A 26,680-nucleotide genomic window follows, 5' to 3' on the forward strand; every position below is an offset into this window, starting at 1 on the left:
TAATTTTTTTTTCTGCAACTTTTTCTCTAAACATGTGATATTTGATAGAAATGTGCTTAATCTTAGAATGCAACACTAGATTCTTAGACATATTCATTGTACTTGTGTTATCACAATGTATGACAACAGGTTCATTGAATTTTATCCTTATATCTTTTAGCATTTGCTTCATCCAAATAACTTGATTATAATTGTTTTCTACTACAACATATTCTACTTTTGTTGTACTTTGTGAGGTATAGTCCTACTTCTTGCTTAGCCAAGAAACCAATCTTCTTCCAAGAAAGAAGGCTCCACCACTAGTTGTCTTTCTATCATCCATACTACCTACCAAATCAGCATTAGTATAAGCATATAAAGTGAAATCATTAGATCTATCATACCACAATCTAAACTCTAGAGTTCCCTTCAGATATCTAGATATCCCTTTTGCTACTGCATAATGTGCTTCTCTGGGATCGGCTTAAAACATTGCAACAATTCCAACTACATTTATATATGGCCTTGTATAAGTCATATATTGCAATCCTTTGATCATAGATCTATACTTCTTCTACTCAATAGTAGGCATCTCATCCTTTGTAGATAACTTGTATCTAGTTACCATAGGTGTTCTAATGGGTTTACATGTTTTAGAATTGAACATTTTCAATAGATCTTTCAAATACTTATTTTGAGAAATAAAGATTCCTTTTTGTCTTGCACAATCTATAATCCTAGGAAATATTTCATTTCTCCTATCATGCTCATTTAAAATTCCTTCTTCATTTCTTCTTTGATAAATCTAAGCTTTGTCAAATGCTTGTCCAACATTTCATACTGAGTTCTAGGTGCTTTCTTCAATACATACAATGCTTTCTTCAATCTGTATACTATGTCCTAGTCATCTGTTATAGGAAAATCTTCAAGCAGTTCTATGTATACCTTTTTTTCAAGTTTTCCATTTAGAAATGCTGACTTGACATCCATTTGATACACCTTGAATTTCTTATGTGCTTCATAGGCTAGGAATAACCTTATTGCTTCTATTCTCGCCATAGGAGCATAAGTTCCATCATAGTCTATTCCTTCTTGCTATAAGTAACCTTTGCATACCAATCTTGCTTTGTTCTTTACAACTTAACCTTGTTCATTCATCTTGTTCCTAATTACCTATTTTGTTCCTATCACATTCTTATCTACTAGTTTGGGAACCAATTCTCATGTCTCATTCTTCACTATCTGATCCAATTCTTCTTTCATAGCTTTCTTCCAATAGTCATCTTTACATCCTTCATTTGCATTCTTTGGCTCAACTTGAGATATCAAACATAGTTCTTCATTGATTATGCTTGTTGCTATCACACCTTTGTCTTTGTTTCTAATGATCTATTTAGGTGGATGATTCTTTGTCATATTCTTTCTAGAAGTAGGACTTGTTATCTCAACTCTTAGCTCTGTTGAAGGTTTCAAGCTTTGTTCAAGCCTTTTCTCTCCCTCATTATACAAATCGTTATTAGTCTCAAAGAAGACTTCATCATTCCTTGGTTTAGTAACAACATTCTCATCATCAGAATTGTAGTCAACTACTCTTTCTTGTATCCTAAATTTCTCATCAACTCTTACATTTGCACTCTCAACAGTAGTCTTAGTTCTTAGATTATAACATCTATAAGTTCTCCTTTTCAATGAATAACGAAGAAACATACATTCATCACTTCTAGCATCAAACTTACCAATATCATCATCTTTTTTGATATAACATTTACTACCAAAAATTCTGAAATACTTAACTATAGGTGAGTGAGCAAACTATAGTTCATAAGGGGTCTTGTTTGTGTCTTTCTTGACTTGCACTCTATTCATAGTGTAGACTACTATATTCACAACTTCTCTCCAAAACATCTTGGATACATCATTCTTAGCTAATATAGCTGTTGCTATTTCTATTATTGACCTGTTTCTTCTCTTTGCAATGTCATTTTGTTCAAGGGTTCTTAGAGCTAACAACTATCTTTTGGTTCCATTAGCTTCACAAAAGATATTAAACTCATTTGAAGTAAATTATCCTCCTCTATCTAATTTTAAACATTTAATCTTCATACTTGATTCATTCTCAACTCTATTCTTCAATGTCTTGAACTTATCAAATTCCTCATATTTTTTTTTAATAAATGCAACCCACATCATTCTAGAAAAGTCATAAACTAAAATCATGAAATACATTTCACCATAAAATCTTTTAGTCTTCATAGGACCACTAAGATCTATATGTATAATCTCCAATTTTTTCTTAGTAGTAAACTTCTTACTATGAAAAGAAGTTTTGTTATGCTTTGCCAATACACACTCCTTGAAAATTATGTTCGTAGGCTTCACAATCTTAGGTAAATCTCTAACTACAAACATACTATTAGTCTTCACAATTCTATCAAAGTTTATATAACAAAATATCTTATGCCATAACCAATTTTCATCTACCTTTGCAAGAAAACATGTCATTTCAGTAGGATTCAGTTGAAATACATTACCTCTAGATTTGGTTCCTATTCTAATTACCTTTCCATCTTTGTCTCTAATCATGCATGTCTTCTCTGTGAATTGTAAATGATAACCTTTATCCACTAGTTGTCCAACACTTAGAAGTTTTTTTCTCAAACCATCAACAAAATGTACATCCTTAGTGTTAGTCTTACCATCAAGAGTTATAGATCCAATACCTTTAACATGGCATGTTGCATTTTTTCAAACTCTGACAATGCCTCCATCATGACTTTTGAAGTCAACAAACTTGTTCATATCACAAGTCATATGATGTGAATAACCACTATCAATTATCTAATCAAATTTATTTTCAACCTATGATACCAAAGCTATTTTCTCTAGACTTTATTCATTAATAGCTACAAATTCTATTTCATCATCATTATCACTTAATGCTTGTTAATCAAAATCATCTTCTTTATTTGCATACAAACACTCTCTATCTCTTTTGGGTTTGAAATTTCCTCTATACATTTCCTCTCTTTTAGGACACTTAGATGCATAATGACCAAATTCATTATAAGTCCAACATTTAAAGATTTTCTTACCATCCTTTTCTCTTCTTACTAGAAGGTCTACTCCTATCTTTCTATCCTCATCAGATTTCCTACTACTAGCAAAGTCTCCTCTAGCACTTGCGCTCCTGAATAAACTAGGTTTATTATTTAGGGCATTGAAAGCTATTTCTATTTTGATCAATTCTCTAGATTTTCTAAGCTCATTCTGAACTACTTCAAGTCTCCCAAGTAATGTTTCCTTTGTGAAATCTTTGGTACAAGAGATCAACAACTGTATCATTTGAACTACTTTCTTAAATGGTGGCATTAAGCTTTTCAATATCTTTTATATCACCTCATCATCTTACTTGGTTCCTCCTTGGGATATAATACATGTAGTAATTTCTAATATCCTACCTACATATATTCTTATAGTTTTATCTTCCATCATTTTAGCATCTTGAAATGCACAAATCTAGCTTTGTAGTCTCAATTTCTTAGAATGCTCATCACCTTCAGAACTATTTTCCAAAGCTTTCCAAATCATATGAGAAGTATCAAGTGACTTTACCTGGTTGTACTCAATTTTAGCAAGTACAGACAATAGTGTTTCTCTATCTCTCATGTCACACATGAAAAGTTCTCTATCATCATTGCTACAAGATTCCAAATCTTTTTCAGTAATGATTGTCTTTTATGATTTTCTCAAAATCCAATACCCTGGACCCATACACAATAGACATGTCTTAATCTTTTCCTTCTAGCTATCATAATTTGTTCCATCAAACTTTTGACTATCCTTTTTGAATATGTTTTCCATGAAACTCCCAAAGTTGTTAAAGTTTATCTTCAAGGACTTGATGCTTTGATACCAATTGTTAGAAACAATAGTTCACCAAGATAGCTTGGGGGGGGGGGGGGGGGGCGGGGGGGATGAATTAGTTATCTAATAATTAAAACATTTATCAACCTTAAATAATCTTAGCCATTTAACCAAAGTAAACAAAAACTATAACAAAATGCACATACACAATTACACCAAATATATTAACTAGGAAAAACCCCACTAGGAATGATGCCCACAAGATGATGTATTAATATAAATATTCCTTGTTAGAGGATGGACCCTGTTCGGAGTCTATTACAACGTTTAGTACATATGAGTCCATGTTAGGAGACTTTGAATCTCTGTTAGGTGATTCCAACCCTATTAAGAGTTGTGCCAACCTTGTTAGGAGTTATGGAAGATAGAAGGACCCACTATCCAAATAGCTTCTAGGGAAAGACCACCAAACTCATTGTCCAACTAATCTCTCAACTATTCCTTGCAAAATAATTATCTATACTATAATTTAACTCCTTTCCTCTATTCTGTCAACTGAACCAATCACTGTCAGACCTTGTAGACTAGGTCGCAAACCTTAGATCCAAATATCAAACCTCAAATCTCACAATAAAATCTGGGCAATAAAGTTCTCACCAAGTTTTCTCTACTCTTCTTATCTTTGCATTCCACTCTTTCTGCTACTTACAATCATTAACTTGCATCCATGATAAAGGAAAATGTCCTTCCTTTATACTAAATCCATAAAACATTTCCCTAAGTTAGCTATTAGATCTTCTCAATTAATTATTATTGGACCTTATTAAGAACATGTTACACTTAGTGATAACATTAATCTTTTGTAACTTGAATAAATTTCCATACATGTAACATTATGATGAGCAAGCTTAGCTACATCATCTCTAGAATGTCTTCTTCAGATCTTTAACTTTGGATTTTTAAAATAATAAGTCTGCTAAGAGATATAAAAAGTTTACCAAAACATGCTTCTGTAAACTCTATCTCAAAACAATCTTCATCAAAACTTGCATAACTTCTTCCAAAATTAATATCTTATGCTTTTGAAGTTAGCTACATATACTAGACACTTAATAGTATCTCCCTTTAACCTTACTTATAGAGGATGCTCAACTATCTATCTGTACCAACTTGATCTTTCCACCATTCTTTTGTTAGATACCACATAAAACTGCTATGTTGACATGAATGACAAACAGTGTCATGAATGTAACATATAATCATGATAATGATCTAATCATATTTCTACAATATTCCCCTATAGAAGTATCATCAACATTCATGCTTCCAACACTCCTTATATTAATGATGATATTAAGGGAAAGAGTAAATACACTTCTTCTAAACCTATTATTCTACCTTATACAACCTTTACTAATGAATATGATAAACAATAACCTCATATAGAAGATTTAAATGATATGTATAGTGTAGGATATATGATGATCACTAAACAAGGTTATAAAGGTTTAGGTCTTGGAGTTAATGAGAATGGTATTAAGTATCCTATTCATATAACCTCTAAACTAGATTTTCATGGTGTTGGTTGTTTGAAATCTCAAGTTAAGGAAGGTGATGTCAATCATCATCCTCCTCTTTAAAAACTTCTCCCTACACCTACTTTAGATAATGCTAATATTCTTCAAGGGGTGGCTAAATAGGTGTATATTGTATTAATGAATTCCAAAAAATAAATCTTTAAACCTATACGAAAAGATGTCTTATCAAAGTACAAATGCCCTTTTCATTATCATAATTCACCATCACTTGTTGGTTATAGATATTTCAAATTGTATGTTCATGAACAAGTTGCTTTAGGGATTATATATCACTCTCATGCAATTTTATAATTCCTTCATAATTTTGATATAGGGGAATCCCCTCCTTCTTATATAATATAGATTTATTCTCCTATTATCTCCAGATTAGGGGACAAGAGGTGTATTTTCATCCAATCTCTTAGGATCCATTAGGCCTTTAGCATATTTTGTGCCTTGAGCTTAATCGGTATTCTTTTTGTTCTATGTCTCTATGGTTTTGTATTATGTTTGTAAAAATCCATATAATCTATTCAAGATATCTTTTATAAGACATGTTTTGCAAAGGATGTTCCTTGTCTTCCTCCTTGGGGAGCAAGGTTCTTACTTCTTTATCTTTGACTAGGGAACTGCTTTCCTAAGCTTTGCAACATTTGTTTATATTGCAATATTATTTTATTATTCTAATAGATGTTTTGATTATGGATAACCTTTTTATATGCGGGGTTGTTTTCCTAGGACATTACCTCTTTTTTATGTTGCAAATTATGTTCTTTATAAACTCTTACCCTTGCTTTGGTGTTAGAGTTATTTTCCTCATTCCAAAGATTCCTTTTCCTCTTCTTTATAAGAGGTTTGATGATTTAATCTTTGTTCTCAATTGATTTGAAAGCTAATATTTTATCTAAAAGTGCTTGTCTATGGTGGGGGCTTGTTGGATCTCTTTCTTTGAAGATTCTATTTTGTTTTTGTTTTTCACCAGAAGTGACATATCCTTTTCACAACTATCTATGATCTTTGATGTAGGGGTCAATACCCTTTGTTAAGACCATAGTGTACATTGTTGTTAACAATATATCTCCTTATGTTGTGAATTAGGTATCCTCTTTCTCTTCATTATCATGTCTAGTAGACAACCAGGATAAGGAACGAGACATATATAGGTCTCCCTTGTACTATATATATTTTATTTTATATGCTAAATCTTTGAAGGTAACACACATAAGTTGCTAAATCTTGAAGAGACACACATTTTTCTAATTATATATATATATATATATATATATATATATATATATATATATATATATATATATATATATATATATATATATATATATATATATATATATATATATATATATATATATATATATATATATATATATATATATATATATATATATATATATATATATATATATATGCTAAATCCTCTAAAGGTAACACACATAAATTGCTAAATCCTAAAGTGACACACATTACTAAATCCTCTAAGGGTAACACACATAAATTGAAAAATCTTGAAGAGATATGCACCTTTTCAAATTTTCAATATGGTAAATCTTTTGAAGGTAATGCACATAAGTTGCTAAATCCTGAGAAGACACATATTTCATATTCATAGTGATACAAGAAGGTGGATCTATGAATATTCTAGAAGCATTTTGAAGACACATTTACAATTACAAGCACAATTTATGGGTGAAATATTAGGTTTGACCACCTTTTTGGCTCTCCCTCTCCCTCTTAGTGATTCATGGTAAGGTTGGCATCTTACTAGGCAAGGTAATCACTTTTTTTCTTTCTTTTTCTCTTTCATGCTAGTAGGACCAAATCATGAAGCTATGCTATTTATAGTGTTTCTCTTATCTTTCTTAAGTAATCACTTATGTTTTTATGATAGATTTCCAAATATGATATTAGTATGAGAAATATTTCTTAGCGAGGTTTCTTGTGCTAGTTGACTTGGGTTTGTTTAACACTAACCCTTTTTTTGATGTTGCATTATTTTTATTTTTCTTGGTTTTCACACCCTTGTGTGTGCATGTTGAGTTAGAATTCTTACCTTGGGGGTTTACGTCCTTAGCTAACTATTATTTTATCTTGTTATGAATCCATTTGGATCTCTTCTTTCTTCTCTTCCTTTCCCAAGAATTTGCATTGAGTCCATACTCTTGCTAAAGTGGGGGCTTAATGTATTCTCTTAAAATGGAAGCATTTCCATGTTAAGAGCATTTAGCCCTTTGAGTAAGTGGTTTGGGGTCATGTTTCTCTCTCTCTCTCTCTCTCTCTCTCTCTCCAGCTTATTTCTGATAAACTACTCTGTGAAACTAAGGAATTTGGCCTCTAGGTCAAGGATGACCTTCTGGGTCAAGGTCAACCTTGACCCTGACCTAGCTCAAGGATGACCTTGACCCTAACCTAGGAAAGGGTTGACCTTGTCCTTGAACCCAGGTCCCATTTTTAATTTCTAGAAGTTTTAGGATCTTGGGCTTCCAAAAGTTTCTTTTCCCACTTCCAAGTAAGCTATTTTAGGTTTTGGAATGGTAGACTCTTAAATTACATTTAATCTAGGTCTATTCCTAGGTGTTAAGGTTAAATAGGATTTAATTCTCCTATGTTAGCCTTCTCTAGGAGTTTGCACTCTAGATCTCTATATAAGGAATCTTTCTTCCCTCATTTTGACATCTACAATCTATTCACGATCGATCTACAATCTATCCATGATTCATAACCACATTCATGAGCTATGAGTGACTACCTACTATTCATAAGGAGATATTATCAAGCATTCTATGAAGCATTCAAGTTTTCCATTGAAGATCAAGGATTGAAGCATTCAATCTTTTGAAGGGATTTGGTTCAAGCAATCAAGATTCATCATTCAAAACCATAGATATAGCCATCATGGTGGTGTGATCTTCCTTTAGGATCCTTTGTTCATCTTCAATATCTATTCATTCTTCTATAAATTTGGATTCCAAGGATACAATTATTGAGGTTTTGATTTACATTTGTTAATGTTGTGTTCAAGCTTTCATATCATATATTTTTTTACATTTCAAATAGAAATTGCATATCTATTGAATATCATAACTTCATTGTTAGATTTACTTCTATTACTTTCTAATATTCTCTATTTTAATTCAATTATTAAGGTTGATTCCAAATTAGGGTTTGACCAAGGCAAACCCCTCATATAAACAATAAAATCATTTTTCTTGCAGATATAGGTGTGGAACAATGAATTGAAGAGAATATTTAGATACCCTTTTTGTCAACCTTGCAAGATCTATGAACATAAATTTTATCAGAGTAGTATAGGTTAAGGTCAACTTTTTAAGATAAAATTGTGCCTTAGGGCAAGATTGTGCCTTGCCAATAGGGTTAAGGTTGACCTCCCTTCAAAAGGACAAAAGATTTTTGGGTTTTCTCCATCTCAGCATTTCTAGTATGGAAGGGATTGTAAATTTTCTAGAAACTATACATAGACATCAAAAAACAACACTTTCTAGAGTTATCCTATTTTAAAGTGAGTATTTGTCTTTTATCTATTTCAAGATTTAAGCACATATGCCCCCTATAATAGAAAGATCATAAAACCTCATTTCTTCCTATTCTCCACATGATCCATTTCTGCATTGATCACTTTCTTGTGCTTAATCAATTTGGATCATCACATAGAAAATAGGGTTAAGAAAGGAAACCTTATTTTCTTTCTATTCACTACTATTCAAATTATTCTTCATATCTCCCAATTTATAAAAAAAGTTATCAAATGGAATAAAAAATGATTGCAAATAAATAGAAACAATAGAATACCTTAGAGAGGAATAATGTGAGAAAATCCCATAGAAAGCTATTCTTTCAAATACTTCATACATTGCAACTAAGTTTCATAAATAAACGAGTTTAACTATGGTGTCCTTTTGCATTTCTTGAAATCAAGAGATTCAAATAGTTAGTTGTCATAGGCTAATGTTGAGCTTCACTTGGTTTTGAGAATAGTTTAATATTCTCTACTAATTAGGACCAGCCACATGAAGGTGGAAGCTCATTTAGCCCCACCCCCCTAACATCTACATTCTCCATTAACATCTAAAATTCATTTATTCTATTGATAAAATGTAACATTTATAAATTATCACATGATAACATTCATTAACACATTAGTTTCATTAGAACATTCATATTATCATTGAAACATAAGATTCATTAGAACATTCACATGAATATTCAAAAGAACATAAATAAAACATCTATACATAAACACCAATCTTTATCAAATAAGTTAGCATAAGTTCACATGAACCATTTCTATTTTATTTCTTGTCCTTTCCTATATTGTTATAGAGAAATATCCAAGTCGTCATCGATATTTTTTCTCACCCATGGACATGCACTCACTATCCTTTGCAAAGGTTTTTCCTCTACAATAAAAAATAGAAGGGTGAAATTTAAAAAAATTAAGACTTTAAAGATTTTATAGAACATTGTAGTGCTATTTACCTTGTCCAACCCTATCATCTTGCCCATTGGCTTAGACCTCAACATGCTCATCAAGAACAACCTCTAAATCCCCTGTAACTATAATACAAGATGTTTTCTTAATCCCAAGAAATATTATAATTAAACTTGTATTACTACACTAAATTCAATTAAAAATGTTTACTTGTATTAATAATTCAAAAATAAAAAATTGAACAGAAAATACATACCTTGAGTACTAGGATCTACATTCAAATCACTGCCTCCATGAATCAAGAACTAAATATTGAATAACATATGAATTTATCACATAACTGTACATTTAATTCTTGTCATTTATAATCAAACCCACCTTGAATATTAGCTAATAAAACACCCTATCATTGATATTATTCTTCATCCATCTCATCATTAGGATCATCGTCATTGTCGATATTGTCACCACCACTATCCCTGTCGTTGTCATCATCATCATTGTCATAATTGTTATTATCATGATCAGAAGAAGCATCATGATCATGATTAATAGCTATTAGAATCAAGTTAGAATAACTAAGAGGGGGGGTGAATTAGTTATTCAAGGTCCAAATGTCCTATTCAAACTTTTCACTAAGTTTAGTGAACCAATTTATCCATTCATTCATCCAAGCTTTTACTTATCTAATCAGCAAGTTACTGTAAATCAACATACAAGTATAATACACAAAAAATCAACACATGATACAATGATTTATGTGGAAATCCAATTTGGGAAAAACCACCAGTAACATGCTACTCAACTCTCACCCTTCTGAAGTGATGCCTTGTGAAAGGCTTGCCCTGTTAAAGGCTTACAACACACACAGTGAAATGTGACCTTGTTAGAGGATTTAACCACCCTATTAGAAGTGGGCCTGGTAAAACGACTTTAGAACATTCACTTGGAATGCCACCCTATTAAAGGATTTACAAATGACTGTTAGGCCAACCTAAGTCCATAGGATTTTCAAATCTAATACAATTACTGGAGAGTATTAGGAAAATCTTGACCTGACTACAACATACAACTTATCTTGTAGATCTCAGATCACTTCTCTGCTCATACCCTTGCATGGCCCTCTATCTTTTCAACTCTTAACTGCTTACCTTATCTTTCACGATTTTTCTCCTTGAGTCTACATACTTAATGTAGCAGTGCAATCATCTCTTCATGACCACTTGTAGAAGTAGAGCCTCTATTCTCTTCCTTCCCCTTCTTGACACTCTTTCAATCACTTCACAAATTTGACACTTCTGTAGCTACAGTATCAACAACTCTATTCTCCTTGGTTTATGACTTCTTAAATAGAAGTCTTAAAGTTTATTTTCCCACTCAATTCATCTTTTCTTCAATTTCAATTCGCATGGATTACTCATACTATTTCCTCTAGAAACTTCTTGAATAATCCATTAGAATTTTCTCAAAAATGGTTTACATAGGATTCTGTGCAACAACTCATCATCCTTATCCTCCAACTTGTTCACAAAATTCAATGTAACCACTAAGTCAACTTGGATTTGGTGATTCTTCATTATTTGAAATAATGCAACAACTAGACACTATTAAAATACTAGTGCTCAGCACATACTTTGTTGCTCAGCATCAACTATGTTTTTCCTGATGCTCAGCACTTAAAGATTACTTAGCACCTACTAAATTGTTTTCCTGATGCTCGACACCTAATCTTTCACTCGACACTTGAAGATCACACAACACTAAATAAAAATGTCTATTACTCAACTTCTACTAAGAATTTTCTTAGCTTCAACTGATTTTCTCAGCTTCAACTGATGATCAAGGTTAAAGCTTTGCAGTTAAATTTGTTGCAACTTCTTCGTTCAATTATGTCTAAATGTGACCATCCTCTCTACCTTTGAGTATGTTATCACTACACTACTTAACCATTGTCTTAGCTGATCCTTGCACTTCATTACAACATCATAACTCAACCTTTCCCTTAGGTGCTCTTGTTACATCTTGTTGATCAAATCCTCTTCATCAATCAACTAAGTGATAGTGCTTGAATCTTATAAAAAAATATCATTCCTACAAATAGCAAGTTTGGCATCAATGGAAAAACAATGATTGAAACATTCTTTTACAACAATCTCCCTCTTTGATCTTCAATCAACAATGAGCTTTTCAATCAGATTTCTAACAATTTCCCTCTTTGGCATTGATGGAAAACCAAACTGATCAACCATCAAACTAAACTATTCCACCAAAAGCTTAAAATAAATATTAAATTGTAACATCACATTGCCTACTATTTTTCTGATTGTTTCATTTCACTTCTCCTTTTTTGACACTTCTCCCTTTTTGCTACTATATCCTTTATCTTTGTCTTTCTTCCTTTGTATTATTCATTTTCTGCTATTCTGATAAACCTCTAAAATCTCATCCCCATCTTTCATCTCCAACAATTGTTGATTAGTTGTTCACTTCTCCCTCTTTGAAAACAATGCCAAATATATATTAGCATCTTTAATATGTAGCTATAGCTCTTGTAGATTTACTCAATCTTTCCCTCTATCATCTTACTTGTGACTGATTTGAAGTTTTCAACACTTCTATTACTTTGGGCTTAGATTCCAAAGTAAACATCCTCTGTATCAATGTGTAGAATCTTCAACATTAAGTTTATTTGATGTAGGGCATTCTTGTTTTTGCTTTAAGTAGCCTTACCTAGGGGTATCACCCCTAACTTACCTCTAAGATACTAAAAAGCATCTTTAGGTAGTGCTTTTGTGAAGATATCAACAATCTATTCCTTTGAGCTAACATATTCCATCTTCACTTATTTATCTTCCACTAGCTCTCTTATATAGTGATACTTAATTGCAATATGCTTGGTTTTAGCATGCATTATTGGATTCTTTGATATATTGATAGCACTTGTAGTATCATAATAAATTGTCATAGGCTCAATTACCTCTTCCTTCATACCTTGGAGCAAATTTTTGATCCACACAATATTAGTGCAGTTTATAGTAGCTGCAACATATTCAGCTTCAGTAGTAGATTATGAGGTGCAACTTTGTTTTTTTCTTGTCCATGTAATTAACGTTTTTCATAAGAAAAGTGCTCCTCCACTGGTGCTTTTTCTATCATCAATGTCACCTCCCTAATTTGCATTAGTGTAGGCTCTTAGTTCAAATTTCTCATTTCTTTTGTAGTACAAACCAAAGTCATCAATTCCTTTCAGGTATCTCAATATTATCTTTACTGCCATTAAGTGATTTTCTCTTGGATTGGTAGAGAATCTTGCTACTATTCCAATAGCTAATGCAATATCTGGTCTACTATGGACAACATATTGTAGCTTTCCAATCATTGACCTATACAATGTTTGATTTACTTTAGTAGATTCATCATTCTTAGATAGCTTATGTCCAGTTGCCATTGGTGTGTTGACTAGTTTTGAGTATTCTAGCCCAAATGTTTTGAGTACTTCTTTGATGTCTTTAGATTGAGTAACAAATATGCCATGCTTCAACTGATATACTTGTAATCCAACAAAGAATTTGATTTCTCCAAACATTGACATCTCAAATTCATGCTTCATTTGATTTGCAAAATCTTTGCATAAAACATCTTTTCTTCCAAAGATTATGTCATCAACAAAGATTTCTGAAATCAAAATGTCTTTACCTTCCTTAGCTTTGATGTACAAATTTTTATTGTCATCTATTCTTTCAAATCCTATTTTTATAAGATATTTGTGCAACCTTTTATACCATGCTCTTGGCACTTGCTTCAATCCATAAAATGCTTTGTGTAGTTTGCAGACCATGTCCTTGTTCTTCTCATCAAAAAATCCCTCTAGCTGTTCTATGTAGACTTCCTCTTCCGGTATACCATTCAAAAAAGATGAATTCATGCCCATCTGGTAGACTTTGAAACCTTTATATGCAGCATATGCATGTAATGTTCTTACTCCTTCCATTCTTGCAATAGGAGAAAATATTTCTCCATAATCTAGTCCTTCTTGTGCATGGCCTTTGCAAACTAATCTGACTTTGTTTCTTATTATTTCACCATTCTCATCAAGTTTTTTTCTAAACACCCACTTAGTACCAATCACATTCTTATAAGCTGGTCTAGGAACTAGAGACCAAGTTCTATTTTTCTTAATCTGATCTATCTCTTCTTTCATGGCCTTATACCAATCATCATCTTGTAGTGCATCTTTGACTATTTTGGGTTCAATCTTGCTCAGTAGACATGATTCATTTTTGAGGCCTTCTTTCCTCATTTGATCCTTTAGCTTTAGAGTCATTTCATTCTTCTTCATTAGGTAATTCATCATTCCTTTCATGTATTCTATTTTTAGAACTAGTTTGTTCACTTTTTACATTTTGCAGCTCAGCTTCTGAATGTAACTCAACATTAATAGGCTGAGACTTGGTAGATACTAAAGTTTGTTGCTAATTCTCGACTTGATTTGTAGTATTGTCTTTAGTTGTCATTCCTTTGTAGAAGTATACAAAGGATCTATAATCCTTTATTTTCTTTGACTCATTATCCTGAACTTCTACATGCTCATCAAAATTTACATTTGCACTCTCCACAACTCTATTAGTGTTAGTATTCAAACACTTATATGCCTTTCTTTTAGTGGAGTACCCAAGAAATATTCCTTCATCACTTTTTGCATCAAACTTGCCATTTCTAGTGTCTTTTAGAATATAGCATTTACAACCAAACACTTTGAAATGTTTAACATTAGGTGAATGACCATACCATAATTCAAAGGGTGTTGCATTTGTACCTTTCTTGACTTGAACTCTATTCAGCGTATAGACTGTAGTATTTACAACTTCTCTCCAGTACTTAAGTGCAACATTTTTCTCCATCATCAGGGTCCTAGCACAATCAATCACTGACCTATTTCTTCTTTCAGCAATACCATTCTATGGTGGAGTTCTTGGTGCTGACATTTGCCTTTTGATACCTCTGTCATTGCAAAATACTTCAAATTCTTTTGATGTGAATTCACTTCCTCTATCTAACCTTAAGAATTTTAGGTTCTTTCCTATTTCCCTCTCAACTCTAGCCAAATACCACTTAAATATTTGAAATGCATCATATTTTTGTTTTAAAAATATACCAGTCATCATTCTGGAATAATCATCTACAAATAGCATTATATATCTGTCTCCTAGGTAACTTTATAATTCTATTGGGCCACATAAATCTATATAAAGTAACTCTAGAACTTCATTGGAAGTGTATGCCTTTATTTTGAACTAGATTTAGTCATCTTCCCTAGTTGACATTGTTTACACATTTTTTTTTCAGGTTTCTTTAACCTGGGCAATCCTCTGACTTTGTTCTTCCTGCTAATGCTGATCAGATTATCAAAATTAACATGACACAACCTTTTATGCCACAACCACACATCATCAAGTCTAACAATTAGACATGTTTCTTCTTCCGTATCTAGGTAAAATAGATTACTCCTATTTGTTCACCTTTTCTTATTAGATTTCCATAAATATCATAGATCTTGGCAATTTTGTTTCCAAACTCCACTTTGCAGCCTACATTGCCTAACTGAGATACACTCAACAAGTTGTAGTTCAATCCTTCAACATAGTATGTATTATCACATGAATTTTTTTCTATAAGTTTGATAGAGCCTTTTCCTTTGATTTGACATGGGGCATCATTACCAAATCTAACACTATTTCCATCATATTGAGTAAAGGTGGTGAACTTACTTTTATCTCCTATCATGTGATGTGAGCATCCACTATCTATGATCCACTTGTTATTCTTGTTCACATAGGTAAATAGTGCTATTGCTTCATCTTCATCTTTGTCTGATTCATCCTTCATGGCTACATAGACTACTTCATCATCATATTCATTAGAATCTTCTTCAACAATGTATCATCTCTTTCCTTTCTCCTTGTAATCTTTGCTATCATCTTCTCTTTTGCTTTTGAACTTTCTTCCTTCTCTAAAGTTCTTTTTCTATGGATATTTTGTAGCTATATGACCTACTTCATTGCAATTGAAACATATGATAGGGAGCTTACCTTTGAATTTTTCTTTGCCTCTATGGAATCTCCTGGTCAGTAGTGTTTCTAATTGTTCCACATCTTCCTCATGTGTGCTGCTATCATAGGATGCATGTTTTCCTTTTCTTCTTCTTTTGCTTGATGTGTCATCCTTAGTATCTTTTATTGTCATTTTGGATTTCAAAGCAGATTCAAGGTTCTCAAGTCTATAATTGTCAAAATTAGATAGCTCAAATGTAGTCAGTCTTCCAACTATTCCTTCAAAAGTTAGTGTGTTTCCTTGTACACACCTTAGCTCTTAGCTAGCTAAAACTCTAATAGCATAGATAGGGAGGAGAGTTCTTATGTATTTGTTGATAGCTATTTCTTCTTCCAATTGTTCACCTAGACTTCTTATTACACTCATCACTTATTTCATTCTTGCAACATACTGAGCACCATTTTCACCTTCCTCCATCTTCATGTCATCAAACTTCCCTATTAGGCTTTCTCTCTTTTCTCTCTAGACATTCTAATCTACTCCATAGATTTTTGATAGGGTTTTCCAAATCTTGAATGTAGTGTCATAGTCTTTGACATCATCATATTTGGCATAGCTGAGTGCAGAGGCAATCTCCAACATTGCTTGATTATGCTCCTTCTTTTTGTTCAAATCATCTACTTTAGATGCTCTCTTCCAATTGAAATTTGTGTGTAGTCACCTATTGATCCAAGGTGCAATTTCATCAAACTCTACCATGCAGAAAATTTGTCTTTGTTAAACTTGGGAACCTCTCTCTTGGACATCTTGATCTTCCTACTTGTAGTACTTTGAAACTAAATCAACAGAAGGTTCTGATACCAATTGTTATAATAAAGTTAGAATAATTGAGAGGAGGGGGGGGCGAATCAATTATTCAAGGTTCAAATATCCTATTCAAACTTTTCACTAAGTGTAGTGAACCAATTTAACCATTCATTCATCCAAGCTTTTACTTATCTAATCAGCAAGTTACTATAAATCAACATGCAAGTATAATACAAAAAAAATCAACAGATGACACAATGATTTACATGGAAACCTAATTTGAGAAAAACCACCAGTAACATGCTATTCAATTCTCACCTTTTTGAAGTGATACCCTATGAAAGGCCTACCCTGTTAAAGGCTTACAACACACACTGTTAAATGTGACCTTGTTAGACGATTTAACCACCTTGTTAGAAGTGGGCCTGGTAAAAGGACTTTAGAACATTCACTTGGAATGCCACCCTGTTAAAAGATTTACAAATGGCTGTTAGGCCAACCTAAGTCCATAGGATTTTTAGATCTAATACAATTGCTAGAGAGTATTAGGAAAATCTTGACCTGACTACAACATAGAACTTATCTTGCAGATCTCAGATCACTTCTCCACTAATACCCTTTTCTGGCCTTCTATCTCTTCAACTCTTCACTACTTGCCTTATCTTTCAAGATTTTTCTCCTTGAGTCTCCATACTCAATGTACCAGTGCAATCATCTCTTCATGACCACTTGGAGAAGTAGAGCCTCTGTTCTCTTCCTTCCCCTTCTTGACACTCTTTCAATCACTTCACAATTTTGACACTTCTGCAGCTATAGTATCAACAACTCTATTCTCCTTGGTTTATGACTTCTTAAATAGAAGTCTTAAAGTTTCTTTTCCCACTCAATTCATCTTTTCTTCAATTTCAATTCACATGGATTAGGTAGGATTCATTGCATCTAAGCCATATTCTGTTTCCTCTAGAAACTTCTTATATAATCAATTAGAATTTTCCCAAAAATAGTTTACATAGGATTCTGTGCAACAACTCATCATCCTTATCCTCCAACTTGTTCGCAAAATCATATGTAACCACTAAGTCAGCTTGGATTTGGTGATTCTTCATTATTTGAAATAATGCAGCAACTCAACACTATTAAAATACTGGTGCTCGACACATACTATTTTACTCGGCGTCAACTATGTTTTTCTTAATGCTTGACACCTAAAGATTACTTGGCACCTACTAATTTTTTTTTCTAATTCTTGGCACCTAATCTTTCACTTGGCACTTGAAGATCACTCGACACTACCTAAAAATGTCTATTACTCAACTTCTACTACGAATTTGCTTAGCTTCAACTAATTTTCTTAGCTTCAACTGATGATCAAGGTTAAATCTTTGTAGTCAAATTTGTTGCAACTTCTTCATTCAATTATGTCTAAGTGTGACCATCCTCTGTACCTTTGAGTGTGCTATCACTACAATACTTAACCATTGTCTTAGCTGATCCTTGCACTTCATTACAACATCATAACTCAACCTTTCCCTTAGGTGCTCTTGTTACATCTTGTTGATCAAATCCTCTTCATCAATCAAGTGATAGTGCTTGAATCTTATAAGAAAATATCATTCCTACAAATAGCAGGTTTGACATCAATGACAAAACAATGATTGAAATATTCTTTTACAACAATTTCCCTCTTTGATCTTCAATCAACAATGAGCTTTTCAATCAGATTTCCACTCTAGATCATAGTCCACTTCTTCCTCTTCCTTGGTATCTTCTTCTTCCATCGCATGATACTTTATCGACCTTCCCCTTGGATCATGCCTAAAAAAAATGACCAAGCTAGTTTATGTGGAACCCCTAAGTAAAATGCCTGCTCACATTGACATGATAGAACATAGGGCTCATCCCCAATTGGCTTGAACAACCTTGTATTAATCATTGGAAATCCATTCTCATGCTCAATAATAGTTCTATCAGGATCATATTGATTGAGTGATAGTTTTTACAATTTGACAATGAAGATAACCAATTTGAATAATTAAAGTCATAGTCAAGTATATAACCAAAAAGCCATAGTATCAATTTTAAGATTCTTGAGATGTAAGTCATCTGTAGATGAAATATTGGTCACTTAGAAGATTGCACTTATCCTAGAATCACAAGTTCTCTTCATGTAATCTAAATCTTTGATGAAAAATTTATAACAGTTGTAGAACATAGTCTTGTGGTGTTTCACCTACAATAATGTCAAACATGTATAAATTATTCCATCATGAGTTCAAAAACATACAGTTGATTAACAAACTTATAAGTTCTTAGAGATCTCTTAAACCATATGCTAAATCTATTTTCTTTTGTGTAAGATTGATATCTCCATTACAATGATCTTATTTAACCAATGAAGACACAAATTCTCATTTTAATCCATGACAAGAATGTTTACATCATTCAATCCATACCATCATCCAATCTTTGATTGTTTGAAATAAACAAATGTATTGCATCCTACTCTTTAACAACTGTACAAAAGTTAATAATGACTTACAAAATATTTATTTTGAATATTAAAAATTAATTAACTACAATAAAATCTCATAATTTATTACCTTTCACTTTCCTAAATCTACCTTTCCCCACCAAGTACTCACCTTCAATTTTTTTAATGGCATCAAGATCCCAAATACAATCTATATGGGTCTTTACTGCAAGATTAGGAAGATATTGAGTAACATACACCATCATCTTGTATGCCATATATCCCACAATCATAGAACCCTCAAAATGTGCTCTTTATCAAACCAAACCCTTCAAAAATTTCAATTGTCCCTTAATCATCCACATTGACCTAGGTTGTACAGGTCCACACAAGTCAATCTCCTCAATTTGGTGTATGAGGTAGTGTTCTTGTTGATTGAATAAAGTTGAAGGTAAACACTTTTTCATTTCACACATTAGTAGATGAATTCTTTTCTTCCAATATTTTATATCTTCTTTATGGATTTCTTTAGATGAAAACTGCCTACAAGGGATTCAAAAAGAAAAAACATATAAACATGAGATTTTACAATATATTACTTGTTTGATATATCGAAAAAATATCACTGGTTACCTCATATATTTTTCAAGATCATATATCACTTATTTGATATTATTGTTGAAGTTGTTTGGGAGCAATAGGGGTAGCACATAGTACAACAATTGTCAACTGATCATTTCATTCTTTTCTAACACAATACAATGGAAATCGAATGTAGTTTCACAAATATATTGTAAATACAAAAGACCATGACTTACCTTGATGAAGGTATTCCAATCATGCATTTTCAGCCCCGTGTCAAATTCACTTTTCTTTAATATGAGATTGCTTATATTTGGAAAAAATCCTGTAGGAAATCAATTTTTTCTTATGACTTCTTTTATGGCATTACTTTCCTATTCCATTAATAACCAAGGAATGACACTTTGACTGATTCGGTCTCCATTGCTATTTAATTCGATGATATTTTTCATTACATGATTGGAATCATGAAAATCACTAAAATTCTTGGCAAACTTTCCTTCATTACACCTTACATCCAATATTTTCCATAGTGTCTCTATTATATTCTTTCTAATATGTATGTTATCAAACAAATGCACAATTTGTAGCTGCTCGTAGTAGGGTAGCCTACTAAATTCCCTAGGATAACAATTTAGTCCCTTTGGAAGTTGGTTAGTACTGATACCTTGACAACCTTGAATTCTATTATATTCCAACTACCATAGGTGAGGTGTCATTGTTCATGGCTCTGATGTAGTCTCTTCTTTCCCATTGAAAAGATATTTTTTGACACTTCAATACTTATATTTTTTGTGGAGGAAGTGCCTATTCTGATCAAACACCTACTTTCTTAAACTTTTGGAATGACAAGAATTTATCTTTGGACCACACATTGTACATGAAAATTTACCCTTTGTTTGAAGACCTATAAGATAATGATAAAATTGGATTAAATATGTTCATTTTTGAAATTATTATTATTATCATGTACAACTAGATTTCAACATAACATACCATAGAAATGTGTCAACCTTGGGGCATCATGAATTGTCCACAGAAGCATTGCATGAAATTGAAATTATTTTTATTCAATTGGTCTAGAGATATCATACATAGTGAAACCATTCCATAATACCAATAACTTTTTGATAAGAGGTGCAATATATACATTCATATCTTTCACTTGGTACTTACCTAGTTGAAAAAGCAACATCAGTTAATTATTGTGGTCATTTCACTCCAAGACTTATAATTACATGAGGTAAAAATAAAATAATTAAATACCTAGAAAAATCATTTTGAACATAATGTGCTCCCTCTTTATTGACATCCATGGTGGAAAGTTATTGTTGATAAAAAAAATAGGCCATACGGAGTAAATAGATCTCATCTCTCCATATGGATTGAAACCGTTAGTTGCTAGAGAAAGCCTAAGGTTTCAAGGTTTTTCTTTAAAGTGTGGCCACTTTTTCTCTATATCCTTAAATGATAAACCATCCATAGACATTTGAATAATGTCATCTTGACTTCTATTGCATCCATGGTAATTCATAAATCATGCCAAGTTATTGCACCTGAATAATCATTTAAGACATGGAATAATGGGGATGTAGCAAAGAACCTTGCAAGTAACCCTTTTTGTGACTTTATCATCTCGATATCTGCTCATATGACATTCAAGGCATTTTGTTAAATGTTCTTTATGATAAATTACATGATCTTGAGTATACATATCTATTGATTGATAATCCATTCCAATATGTTTCATAGTGGCACATAATTCTTAGTATGTGTAAGGGAGAACATTTGATGGTGGTAACAAATAATCACCTTCAATCTAAAGAAAAAAATATTAGTCTTTAGTATAAACAATCTTAATGGTACACATTTCACCTTTTATAGACTTGTTGCCAAATTTTAGTCCTACCCTTGTAAAAATTAAAGTCATTGGGGTAAAACTGAGTTTGTGTCCAAGTATGATGTCTAAGTATCCTCTACGTTACTTACTTCCCATCTTTCTTGAAGTACTTTACTTTCTTTGTTTTCTATGTCCTCCCTTGCACTACCTGTACCTAATGATTATAAGTTTTTTATAATGCACATGAGGTCTAGGTGATCTAGGCATGGTTGGGATGTGTTTTGGTGTTTTCTCGATGAGAATTAAGTTATTCATGTTTCTCAATCTATTATCATGCCTCAACATCCTTTCTCCTATTGGTTTAGAGCAATCAAGTTGGGTTTTCTAATTAATGAACTTAATCAAGTGCATATCTGGAAGAAGCTATGAAAGTAATCTAGAAGCTATGGCATAATGGAAAGACCCATGAAGCTGTAGATCTAGGTTAAGAAGATCATTCATGTTGTACATGTAGATTCTACCTACAGAAGGAAAATAATAGATCTTTGAGCTTTGCACTGTGTATTAATGGAAGTGAAGGTGTTTTTTTCTACTTCTACACCATAGTGATTAGTAAGACATCCAAGGATTCATATATAAGAAACAAAGCCATGTTGTTGGAAGAACTATTGTGAGCTCTTCATCAGTAAGACATGCTCAATACCTAGCCTTGAGGCCTTCAGATTGAGGTTAATGATAAAATGCCTTTAGCTATACTCTGTAATCACCTAAAAATGGTCATCTAGACTATTAGCCCCCTCTCAGCATTTTGGCTAAATTAATTTAATCATTTATCTAGACCAAATTGCTAATAATCAATTTATTTTATTATAACCTATAGTTTGACTATGCTACCATAAGTTCATTATTTGATTAAAAGAACATGTCCCCTTTTAATTAAATAAAAGATCCCATTCTTCTAACCCACTTAAAGTGCACACATAAAGTCATTTTTCTATTTTACAATTAAAAGAAAAGGCTTGTGAGACTTTTTGTCTTATGTGACAAGTCAAATTATATTCTATTGGATGACTTGTGTGTGCACATGGATCACTCCTATTTGCGAATTCCATTGTCGATCATCCACCATCTTCATCTTGATCTCTACCATCCATATATCTTTAAAAGGGAGAGAGTTTTCCCTCTCAAAGGCATTCATCTTTTGAATATTGTCATGCTGCAAGTTTTCTAACAAGTTTCTTTGGAGCTTTGTGGAGAACTTCTATTTCTTGTTTACATTCTCTCATACCATAGCATTTTAGCTTAGATTCATGTTGCATGTTAGTTTAGCTTCTATTTTGCAATAATCTATCTCACATAGCTTAATATTTGGATTGTAACACCCTCATCCATGCTTAAAATAGCTGCACTTTTCATATTCATTCTAGTTTAATCTTTAGTTGCATTGCATTCTTGAGGAACTCCTTGGGACATTTGCATTCTTACATCTTGTCTTTGGAACCTCCCATTGCATGATTTACTAGCAAGAAGTACATTTCTAAAGCTTGGCTGAGAGCCTTCATGCTTGAATACTAACATCTTGCACTCCGTGGATAGGGAGCTCTAAGCCGACATCCAAGCATTCCAAACTCATGGAATCGTTTGGATAGAAGGGTTTAGAGTGGGACACTTTCGAGTGTGCATTTTTGGCGCCCACCATGGGGCATAAATCAAGTTTCTAGGTCCAATTTCTTTCATTTCTTATCTTTAGTTTTTTTATAGCAACATATTGGATCTAAGCAAGTGCTTTTGTAGAATTATCACTTTGGTTTTAAGGCCAACCCATAAGTAGATTTGTTTGAAGGCCAAAATCTAGTTGGTTTAAAGATTTGATCATATCTTTTAAACCGCTTGGAGTTTGGTTCTGAATTTTTTTTTACAAGTTGGGTATGTGTTCAAAATGTATCAGTCCAATTTTTAAAGCATTTTGACGTGATTTAAAAAAGTTATGATATTTTCTATTTGTTTCATAAGAAGTCATTTTTGATTGCACATTAGTGTCTTTTTCAAAAAAAATTACATTTACAGAAAGGGTTTTCAATTCTAATGGGGGTTCTTTTTTTGTGTTTTGAATTTTGAGGTCATATTAAGGATCAAAAATTCGATTTGATAAATTTGGCCTGTTTTGACAAAATTGATCTCTAGAGCGCAAATGAAGAGATTTTTTTAAATTTCTTAAATTTTTGGAAAGCTCATTGATTTTTAAAAGGGGTCTCTTATTTTATTTTTATTTTTGGATACAAAATCATAGCAAACAAGTCCAATCTTGTTGACTAGGTCAAAATCAAAGAGTAAAAATGAGAGCAGTTGTGATTAACTTGCACTTTCTTTGCATGCACTTGGTTGGAAGATAAATTGGATTTTTGAGGCAACTCACCACTTTTTATTATAGATTTTTATATTATTTCACATTAACTTTTGGTGCTAACAAGTTGTGATTATAGGTTGCTATCCTTATGAAAAAAAAATGAAACATTGCATAAAAAGAACGCATGTTAAAGCTTCAAATGCGCAAGGGCTACTAAAATTATTTGCAGGGCTGCCCAAAGCATAAAAACTCAAAATTTCTTACTTTTTTATTTTCATGTATGGCATTGACTAATTGTTCATTTTTCATAGGCACATAAAACTTGTGATTGGAGTCTTTTGGTAATAGGAGACTATGCTCTTCACCCTTGTGGTGAATCAAAAATTTTGACTTGCCATTTGGTTTCAAAAGAAAGGGCTAATTGAATCTTGTTGGCGTGTTTGGGAGAAAATGATTGGAATAGGAGAGTATGCTCTTCACCCTTGTGGTGAACCAGAAATTTTGACTTCCAAAAGTTGATCCACTTTGTGTAGTTAGAATCCTTTAGAGGGCCTGCTCTCGGACAACCTGAGAGGAACGACCCAAGTGGGGACAAGCCGATTACCTGGCTCTTCCAACCCACTATAAACTCAAGGCTACCAAAGACACAAAACTTTGGTAGACGTAGTGTTTGTCTTTGCCTAGTGTGATTGCTTATGAGATTTCGACCATATGGAGATCACTAGGCAAGAATGCTTAAGGTACTCTTGTGGTCATGAGATCAGTTACTCATTGCAAAGTGAGGTGTCTCGTAATTGAGAGCAAGAGGAACACTATGAATGGAAGCCCGATCTAAAAACCCTAAGTTAGTAACTACCTTTTTTAGCCGCTCAACTTCTTGGTGCAAGGATTGATCCTAGTGGACTACCCGGATCACCCCAAGATTTTACACTCACCATCTGTGTTCCCTTGGTTATGCTTATGGCATTTTCATGACAAAGCCAATATCTCTTGTGGGAAACCACTTAGTGTGAGGCAAAAGAGCATCAAGCGTAGGTCAAGTTGTTGAGTAATGAACCATGTCCTTTAGGTAGATATTGCTTGATGTGTTCTCGAATGTGGTATACCTATGAAAATCTTTTGAACATACACATGACAATAATTCTAAGGAATTCTTTTGAGACCTCAAATATGCTTGTATCATGTAAGGTTGCTTTTTCCCTTGCTTGATTGTTTGAAGACTAATCCATGTGTCACTATCTTGCTTGTAAAGAAATTGCTTTTGAACATCAAACTTGCTATGCTATCAACTATTGTCAAACTTTGCCAACCAAGTCAAAACATCAAATGAAAACATTTTCTTGTGTTGCTTGCTAAGGGTAGTCTCATCATTTGATTTTTATTTTCTATGTCTCTAGTTCTTGAGCATGCTTAAAGTGACTCTTTGGCCTTGGTGCTCTTGGTCTTTCTATCTTCATGGTCTATGCATGCTTGCTAGTTATCCTTTTACTAAAATGGTTACCTTGATTTCTTGACTACACTCTTGGGTTGAGAAAGTTGTTCACTTGTCACCCTACTTGCTCTATCTATTTGGCTATTTGGGCATCTTGCCTACCTATTGACTTGAGTCATTCATGTCATAAGTTTCTTGGACATATTGTTTGACAAGTCACTTTAATCGCTCTCTACTATCTTGGAAAGTGAACACTCTACCTCCTATAGTTTCAACATCAAGTTATCTTCTAGGCTCTTTTATGCTTGGCTTTGCATCTAAAACTATGAGATCTAAACCTTGTGCTACCAAACTTCAACCAAATCTAGATGATCATGATATCCTCCATGTCACTAAAGAGTTTCAAGATCTATATGCACAATACAAAGAACTAGAAGAGACAAATGATCTTTCTTACCTTCATCTCTCTAAGCGCATGACATAAATGAAGTCTAAACTTGAGAAAAGGTTAGAGGAGAAGATTGCATCATTACATGAATCTTCCTTAAGGTCTTTACATGCATGTGAGTCACCTTCTTTGAGGTCATCCTCTTCTTCTAGGTCTAAATGCTCTACTTCAAGACATCAAATGTCTTCATCTTCTAGATCTAAAGACCTTTGTAGAGAACAAGCACTTGAGCCTATGCCAAAATTTCATGATGGACCTATCTTTGATGAAGATAATGATGAAGACATGAATGCATGCTATTCACTTGAGAAACAACAAGAAGATCCTAGACATATTTTTGAGAGGATTTTTACTCCCTTGGAACATTCTTATGATGATATTTTGCAAACACTTCTTGAAACTAAGCTCATCATGTTGCCTAAGTCTAGCTCCTATGGAAATCCTTTCTTGGATGCTTATTGTGCTTATCGTCAATCTAATGACCATGCTACTTTTGATTGTATAGAGCTGAAACATAAAATCCAAGATCTCATTGATGATGAGATTGTTGATCTTGGAACCTCTAGTGACTCATGTGGTGAAGATACTTCTCTTGAGCAAGATTACATTAATGAACCTATGTCTAGTAGCAGCTCTATTACATCTTCCACTTCTTCCAACACTCGTTCATCTCCCAACACTTCAAAGCTTTCCAACATGCCTCCATCAAATAAAGAACCTAATGCTTTCCAAATTGACTACGTGTATCCTCAAAGGCTACCTCTAAAAGAAACTCAAGCTAACCTTCACTTGGCTGCAAACCTTTTCCATGCTACTAA

The sequence above is a fragment of the Cupressus sempervirens genome, chromosome 3, assembly GCF_028749045.1.
Source record: "Cupressus sempervirens isolate cs-2001-9-10 chromosome 3, ASM2874904v1, whole genome shotgun sequence".
In the NCBI taxonomy this organism is placed as follows: Eukaryota; Viridiplantae; Streptophyta; class Pinopsida; order Cupressales; family Cupressaceae; genus Cupressus; species Cupressus sempervirens.